This window comes from Chiloscyllium plagiosum, chromosome 8, assembly GCF_004010195.1.
Source record: "Chiloscyllium plagiosum isolate BGI_BamShark_2017 chromosome 8, ASM401019v2, whole genome shotgun sequence".
NCBI classification, from domain to species: domain Eukaryota; kingdom Metazoa; phylum Chordata; class Chondrichthyes; order Orectolobiformes; family Hemiscylliidae; genus Chiloscyllium; species Chiloscyllium plagiosum.
Window position 1 is genome coordinate 37605276 of NC_057717.1, and position 7686 is coordinate 37612961.

General features: G+C 42.8%; 1 long non-coding RNA gene across 1 annotated transcript in view; it reads right to left on the reverse strand.

Moving 5' to 3' along the window:
• Positions 1-1984, reverse strand: part of LOC122552413 — a 2953-nt gene extending 969 nt beyond the window's left edge. The window contains exons 1-2 of the long non-coding RNA XR_006312378.1: positions 1973-1984; positions 210-211 (exon numbers count right to left, since the gene is read on the reverse strand). This is a non-coding gene — a long non-coding RNA (uncharacterized LOC122552413). The remainder of the gene's footprint in view (positions 1-209; positions 212-1972) is intronic.
• Between the last annotated feature and the right edge of the window lie 5702 nt (positions 1985-7686).

The window sequence follows — 7686 nt, forward strand, 5'->3', positions numbered from 1 at the left end:
TAGGTGCAGGAGTAGGCCATTCAACCCTTCGACCCTGCACCACAATACAATATGATCATGGCTGATCATTCCTAATTAGTATCCTCTTCCTGCCTTATCTCCATAACCATTGATTACACTATCTTTGAGAGCTCTATCCAACTCTTTCTTAAATGAATCCAGAAACTGGGCCTCCACTGCCCTCTGGGCAGAGCATTCCACACAGCCACCACTCTCTGGGGGAAGGAGTTTCTCCTCATTTCTGTCCTAAATGGTCTACTCTGTATTTTTAAGCTGTGTCCTCTGGTTCGGCACTCTCCCATGAGTGGAAACATGTTTCCTGCTGCCAGAGTGTCCAATAATTCATAATCTTATATGTCTCAATCAGATCCCCGCTCAGTCTCCTAAACTCAAGGGTATACAAGCCCAGTCGCTTCAGTCTTTCAGTATAAGGTAATCCCGCCATTCCAGGAATTGACCTCGTCAACCTACGCTGCACTCCCTCAATAGCCAGAATGTCTTTCCTCACATTTGGAGAGAAGACCTGCACGCAGTACTTCAGGTGTTGTCTCACCAGGGGCCTGTACGTCTGCAGAAGCACCTCTTTGTTTCTATACTCAATTCCTCTTGTTATGAAGGGCAGCATGCTATTAGCCTTCTTCATTACCTGCTGTACCAGCATGCTTGCCTTCATTGACTGGTGTACAAGAACACCCAGATCTCTCTGTACTGCCCCTTTACCTAAATTGATTCCATTGAGGTAGTAATCTGCCTTCCTGTTCTTGCCACCAAAGTGGATAACCATACATTTATCCACATTAAACTGCATCTGCCATGCATCTGCCCACTGACCTAACTTGTCCAGGTCACCCTGTAATCTCCTAACATCCTCATCACATTTCACCCTGCCATCCAGCTTTATATCATTAGCAAATTTGCTATTGTTATTGCTGATACCATCTTCTATACCATTAACATATGTTGTAAAAAGCTGTGGTCCCAGCACGGATCCCTGCGGTACCCCACTGGTCACTGCCTGCCATTCCGAAATGGAGCCGTTTATTACTACCCTGTGTTTCCTGTCAGCCAACCAATTTTCAATGCAATCTAGTACTTTGCCCCCAATACTATGCGCCCTAATTTTACTCACTAACCTCCTGTGTGGAACTTTATCAAAAGCTTTCTGAAAGTCCAGGTGCACTACATCTACTGGATTTCCCTCTTCCAACTTCATAGTTACATCCTCAAAAGGTTCAAGAAGATTAGTCAAGCATGATTTCTCCTTCATAAATCCATGCTGACTCTGACCTGTCCTGTTACTACTATCCAGATGTGTTGTAATTTCATCCTTTATAATAGACTCCATCATCTTTCCCGCCACTGAGGTCAGACTAACTGGTCTATAATTTCCTGCTTTCTCTCTCCCACCTTTCTTAAAAAGTGGTATAACATTTGCCACCCTCCAATCCTCAGGAACCGACCCCGAATCTATTGAACTCTGGAAAATAATCACCAACGCATCCACGATTTCCCGAGCCACCTCCTTCAGTACCCTGGGATGTAGACCATCAGGCCCCGGAGACTTATCAACCTTCAGACCTAACAGTGTCTCCAACACCAATTCCTGGCAAATATAAATTCCCTTAAGTTCAGGTCCTTCAGCCACTGTTACCTCAGGGAGATTGCTTGTGTCTTCCCCAGTGAACACAGATCTGAAGTCCCATTTAATTCTTCTGCCATTTCTTTGTTCCCCGTAATATATTCCCTTGTTTCTGTCTTCAAGGGCCCAATTTTAGTCATAACCATTTTTTTGCCTTGCACATGCTTAAAAAAGCTTTTACGATCCTCCTTTATATTATTGGCCAGTTTACCTTCGTACCTCATTTTTCCTCTGCGTATTTCCTTCTTAGTAATCCTCTGTTGCTCTTTAAAAACTTCCCAGTCCTCCGTTTTCCCACTTGTCGTTGCTATGTTATACTTTTTCTCTTTTAACTTTATATGTTTCTTAACTTCCCTCGTCAGCCACGTCCGCCCATGTCTCCTCCTGGGATCTTTCTTCCTTTTAGGAATGAACTGATCCTGCAACTTCTGCATTATACACAGAATTATCCGCCATTGCTCCTCCACGGTCATCCCTGCTAAGGTATTGCACCATTGAACTTTGGCCAGCTCCTCCCTCATAGCTCCATAGTTCCCTTTATTCAACAGAAGTACTGTCACTTCCGACTGTACCCTCTCCCTCTCAAATTGCAGATTGAAGTTTAATGTATTGTGGTCACTACTTCCCAATGGCTCCTTCACTTCGAGGTCACTGACCAATTATGGTTCGTTACACAATACCAGATCCAGAATTGCCTACTCCCTGGTCGGCTCCAGCACTAGCTGCTCTAAGAATGCATCTCTGAGGCACTCCACAAAGTCTCTTACTTGAGGTCCAATACCATCCTGATTCACCCAGTCTACCTGCATGTTAAAATCCCCCATAACAACTGTAGTAACATATTTGCGACAAGCCAATTTCAGCTCCTGATTCAACTTACATCCGGCATCCAGACTACTGTTTGGGGGCCTATAGATGACTCCCAAGAGGGATTTTTTACACTTAGTATTTCGCAGCTCTATCTACACTGACTCTACATCCCCTGACTCGAGGTCCCCCCGCGCAAGGGACTGAATATCCTCCCTTCCCAACAATGCCACCCCACCCCATCTGCCCGTCAGTTTATCCTTACGATAGCACGTGTATCCTTGAATATTCATTTCCCAGGCCCTGTCCACTTGAAGCCACGTCTCAGTTATCCCCACAATATCGTATCTGCCAATTTCCAAAAGAGCCTCAAGCTCATCTATCGTATGTCTAATGCTTCGTGCATTCATGTATAGTATTTTTAATTTGTTACTGCTCTCACCCTTCCCTTCAACCCCTATTTAACTCAACCTTACAGCATGATCCCTTTCCGAGTTTTCTGCCTCATTGATACAGTTGTCTTCCTTGACTGCTCTTGTTCTAAATTTCCCTTCAATTTCCTTTTTAAACATCCAATTTATCCCCTCCCCCCCGCTACTTCATTTATTTTCCTCTAATTCTTAATCCCATTATTATGAAATAGAAATGTATTAATCTCTGTTATGCCATTCATACTAATTCTGCACAGATATATAACACTGGAATAAGTCAACTCTCATCTACGCTTAGTCCTTTAAATCCTCGATAACACATCTGCTATCACATATTTAAGATCCACAGCAGATACATTTTCTAAGTTTAAAGTCGGTGTGATAAGACTCCAATGAACTAGTCTCATATTCTGGTCTTTAAATATTCCAGAAAATGCGAGAGGATTGTTGTTGTCCACAACCATCTCCGACAATTTGTTTGTCACATACACATTCAAATATTGTCAGGGCAGTGCGGATCATTCTTGTTCAATAATGGAGATTGTGTATTTTTTTTCTGGTGAATATTGAGTTTTTTCGACAAGTAGCCAATTGGCCATTCACTTCCATCATCATCTTACTGTATCCATACATCGCCGACATCTATACCCCTAGCATCAAACATAGTTTTCAAAGGGTGGTGCATTATTCATTCACATGACATACTCGGTAACATTTTTGTTATCTCCAGTATCTTTACGAGATACTTTAACTGACTCAACATTTTTTTTTAATTTGAAAGAGACCACTGAAACTGGCTTTGACGAGATTTCCTTCCACTGGTAGCAATATTAATACGTCATTCCCTTATCAAGATTGGGGAAGTAACGGTGAGAGTGAGTGACAAAGTATCAGTTCCAGGCTTGCAGTTTGGTCTTGGGAACGATTTAACAGGATACAAGGTGGGAGAGGTACCCCCTGTGGTGGAGAAGTCAAAGGAAGACTAGTGAACTGGGGAATTGAAAGAAAAAATACTCAGGAATTTTTCCAGACTGTGTGGTAACATGATCCCATAAGTTACAGCAGGAAGGAAAAATAAAAGAAAAAAGACAAAGGAATTGATGTTCAGTTAACTGACACCCTGTTTGATGTAACAATGCAGAAAAAGACCTGAACAGGCAGAGGGTCAGGCAGAGGTGGGAAATCGTCAAAGTTTCAGAGGTTTTATCTGCCACCTGCTTCACTCTATGTTGTGCCCTTTTCAGGTGCTGTTTACATAACTCACCTACTCCATATAATCTCTCCCTCAACTCACATACATAATTCAAGCGTGAGAACTCTGACTTCGGTCCTGTCAATTTATATTTAATTTATTTCAAGGACCTCTCACTTCATGTACGAATATTAACTCAAAGGAAGTAAACTGAGTAGATTTATTTGGGGCATCTCCGATGGCAAGCAATTTAATGGGACACCTTTATCCCAATCATTCAGGCAACTATAACAGTACGCTGTTAACATGGTCTTCAGCATCTGATGCTAACTTTCCAAGGCTCCCTGGGATTCAGGATGGGACGCACTTGATTTGAAGTGCTGTATGCCTAAGCTCTCCATGACTTCCGAAAACAGCTGAGCAGTAAAATGAGACCCTTGGTCTGACTGAATCTCTCTACGTAACCCACAGTTAGTAAAGAAAGCTATCAACTCCTCCACCTCCCTTTTTGCCTTAGCACTCCATAATGTAATTGTCTCCGGAAATCTGGGAGACACATCCATTATCATCAGCAAATATTGGTTTCCACTTTTATTTTAGAAAGGGGAGCTACACAATTAATTATAACCCACGTGAAAGGTTCTTTGAATATAGCAATTGGCAACCCAGGTGCTGGTTTTATTACTGTCTGTGACTTACCTACCATTTGGCATGTATGACATGTGCAACAAAAACTAACCACGTTCTTGTGCATTCCAGGCCATTAGAAATGCTTATCTACCTTAGCCTGAGTCTTCCGTACACCTAGGTGACCTCCTGCAGTTAGTTCATGTGCTACCCGTAACACTGTATGCTACCGGTAACACAGTCTGGTGCACTTCGGCCCATTTCCCTTCTGCACTAATCTATTGTGGTCTCCATTCCAATTTTAGGGTTTTATCTTTAAGTTAATAACTTTCGACAATATATTCTGATTCCTTTTCTCTGTGTGTATGTGCACGTGTAAGTGTGCGAATATATCTGTTGTAAGCCCATTAGCCTTTCAGGACTAAACTCCTCTGCCTGACCCTCTGCATGTTCAAGTATTTTTCTGCACTGTTACATCAAACATCGTGTCACCTAACTGAACATCAACTTCTTTGTCTTTTTCTTTTGTTTTTCCTTTCTGCTGTAACTTATGACTGTGGGATATTGTAACTACACAGCCTGGAAAAGTTCCAGAGTATTTTACTTTCAATTCCCCAGTTCCTTAATCTTCCTTTGATTTCTCCACCACAGGGTTGCCTCTCCCACCTTGGATCCTGTTAAATCGTTCCCAAGAACAAACTGCATTCCTGGAACTGACCCTCTGTCACTCACTCTCACTGTTACTTCCCCAACCTTGATTTGACTCTCCAATCTAATGTTACACAAGGGAATGCTTAATTTCTGTCCCCATTCCACAATTTATCACGCTCTGGAGTAACATGTCAGAAAGAGTGAAAATAATTCCATCTCTTACTATTAGAGGCCGAGATAAAGTGAGGACTGCAGATGCTGGCGATCAGAGTTGAAAAGTGTGGGGCTGGAAAAGCACAGCAGGTCAGGCAGCTTCAGAGGGGCAGGAGAATTGACATTTCAGGCACAAGTCCTTCATCAGGAAAGTGGGGAGGGGGGTAAGGGAGGGGGAACGGATTGATAAATAAATATAAGGGTGGGGGTGGAGCTGGATGGAAGGGAGCTTGGAAAGCGATAGGTAGATGCAGGTGGGGTGAGGGTGATAGGTCAGAGAGGAGGGTGAAGTGGATAGGTGGAAGGACAGCTGGAACCCTCAAACTATACAGCATCAACATCGACTAGAATAATTTCAAGTCTCCCCTTCCCCAGCCTTATCCCAGATCCAACTGTTCAACTTAGCCCCACCCTCTTGAACTGTCTTAATTGTCCATCTTCCTTCCCACCTATCCACTCCACCTTCCCCTCCGACATATCACTGTCACTCCCACCTACATTTTCCTATTGCCCTCCCAGTGACACTCCTGCAAGCCCAGCTCCCACCCTTCTATTTATCTTTCAGCCCCCATGTCCCCTCGCCACATTCCTGACGATGGGTTTATGCCTGATATGTCGAATGTCCTGCTGTTCGCATGCTGCCTGATCTGTTGTGCTTTACCAGTGCCCCAACTTTTCAACTTTTAGAGACTGAGCAGATCCCATATCTCACAAAATTATAACTTCTTGTCCTTCCTCCCCTGTTCTTTCTGAGTAAACTTCAACCACAGAGGCGAATTATTTATAGAGATCTGGCACTGCCTCTATACACAGCCCCTGCCTCGGCTGTGCACTCTCCTGCAGCTCCTCGGCTCCACTTGGGGTCTCCTTTACCAGTTTCACTAATGTCACTGGTTTAACCTCTTCCACACATCTTATTCCAAAGTGCCTTCCTTCAATGCCCAGCTCTGTGTGTCCCAGCTTACTGCAGAGAAAACACATTTTTCACAGTGCCCTTCTTAAACCATTGGCACTGTAATTTTATGCATTCCACTCCCTTATAGCGAGAACACCTGAGGACTTTCATCACCTTTCAACCCCTTTGGGCTTCATTTTTCACCTGTAGTAAACTATTGTTAGTGTTCTCTACTGTTCGATTTGTAGTGTAGGATCTCCCCTTCTCCCAGTTTCTATCTCTCACAGGATGAAAATCCTCCCTGAATCGAAATACCATCTCATACACCAATGCATATTTACCTGCCATTTCTGCTGTACTTCCCATTTCTTGAACTTTCTGTTCATTCACATGAATTCTTACCATCTCTGGAAGTGAGCATTTAAACTCGTCCAGCAGAATTATCTCCCTTCGTGCCTCACAGATCTTGTCCATTTTTAAGGCCAGCACCCATCTATCAAAATGACTGTGCTTAATTCTTTCAAATACAACATCAGCCTGCCCTGGTTCCGTCTCTTTACTTCTGAACCTCTGTCTACATGCTTCTAGTACCAATTCATAAGCCCGCAAAATAGCCAGTTTGACATCTGAATAATCTCTCGACTCCTCATCTGACAGCGCTGCAGATACCTCACTAGCTGTGCCCACCAGCTCAGTCTGAAGGAGCATTACCCACAAGTTCACTGGACACGCCATCTGCCGAGCCATTTTTTTCAAATGAAATAAAAACAGATTCTGATATTTTCTAAGCGAAATATGGCAATGTATTAACATAGCTGTGTATATCCTGGCATTCTCCCTTCATCGCCATCCTGTTAATTTAACTTTCCCAACTTTTAAATTTCAAATTCTCTCTCTCTTTTTCTTCACTTTCCCTTTCTCTTTGTTCTCACTCTGTTTCCATCCCTTTTTTCATCTTCTAACTCTAGTTTCCATATTTGCAAATTAAGTTTTTTTTTAACTCTCCTGCAGTTGCATGTTTCTCTGACACACCAAAGTGCTTGACCAACTCCAATACAATTTCATTTTTCTATTTCTTCCTGATAAAACCCAATTCCAAACTATTTGCTAATTCTAAAACATGTCCTTCTTCTGTCTTTCTGAACTTCCTTGGAAAATTTGGGAACCGCTTTAGTAATGTTAAGAGCCATTTCCCTCACTTTTAATTTAACCAACCCCAAGTCAACAAAAT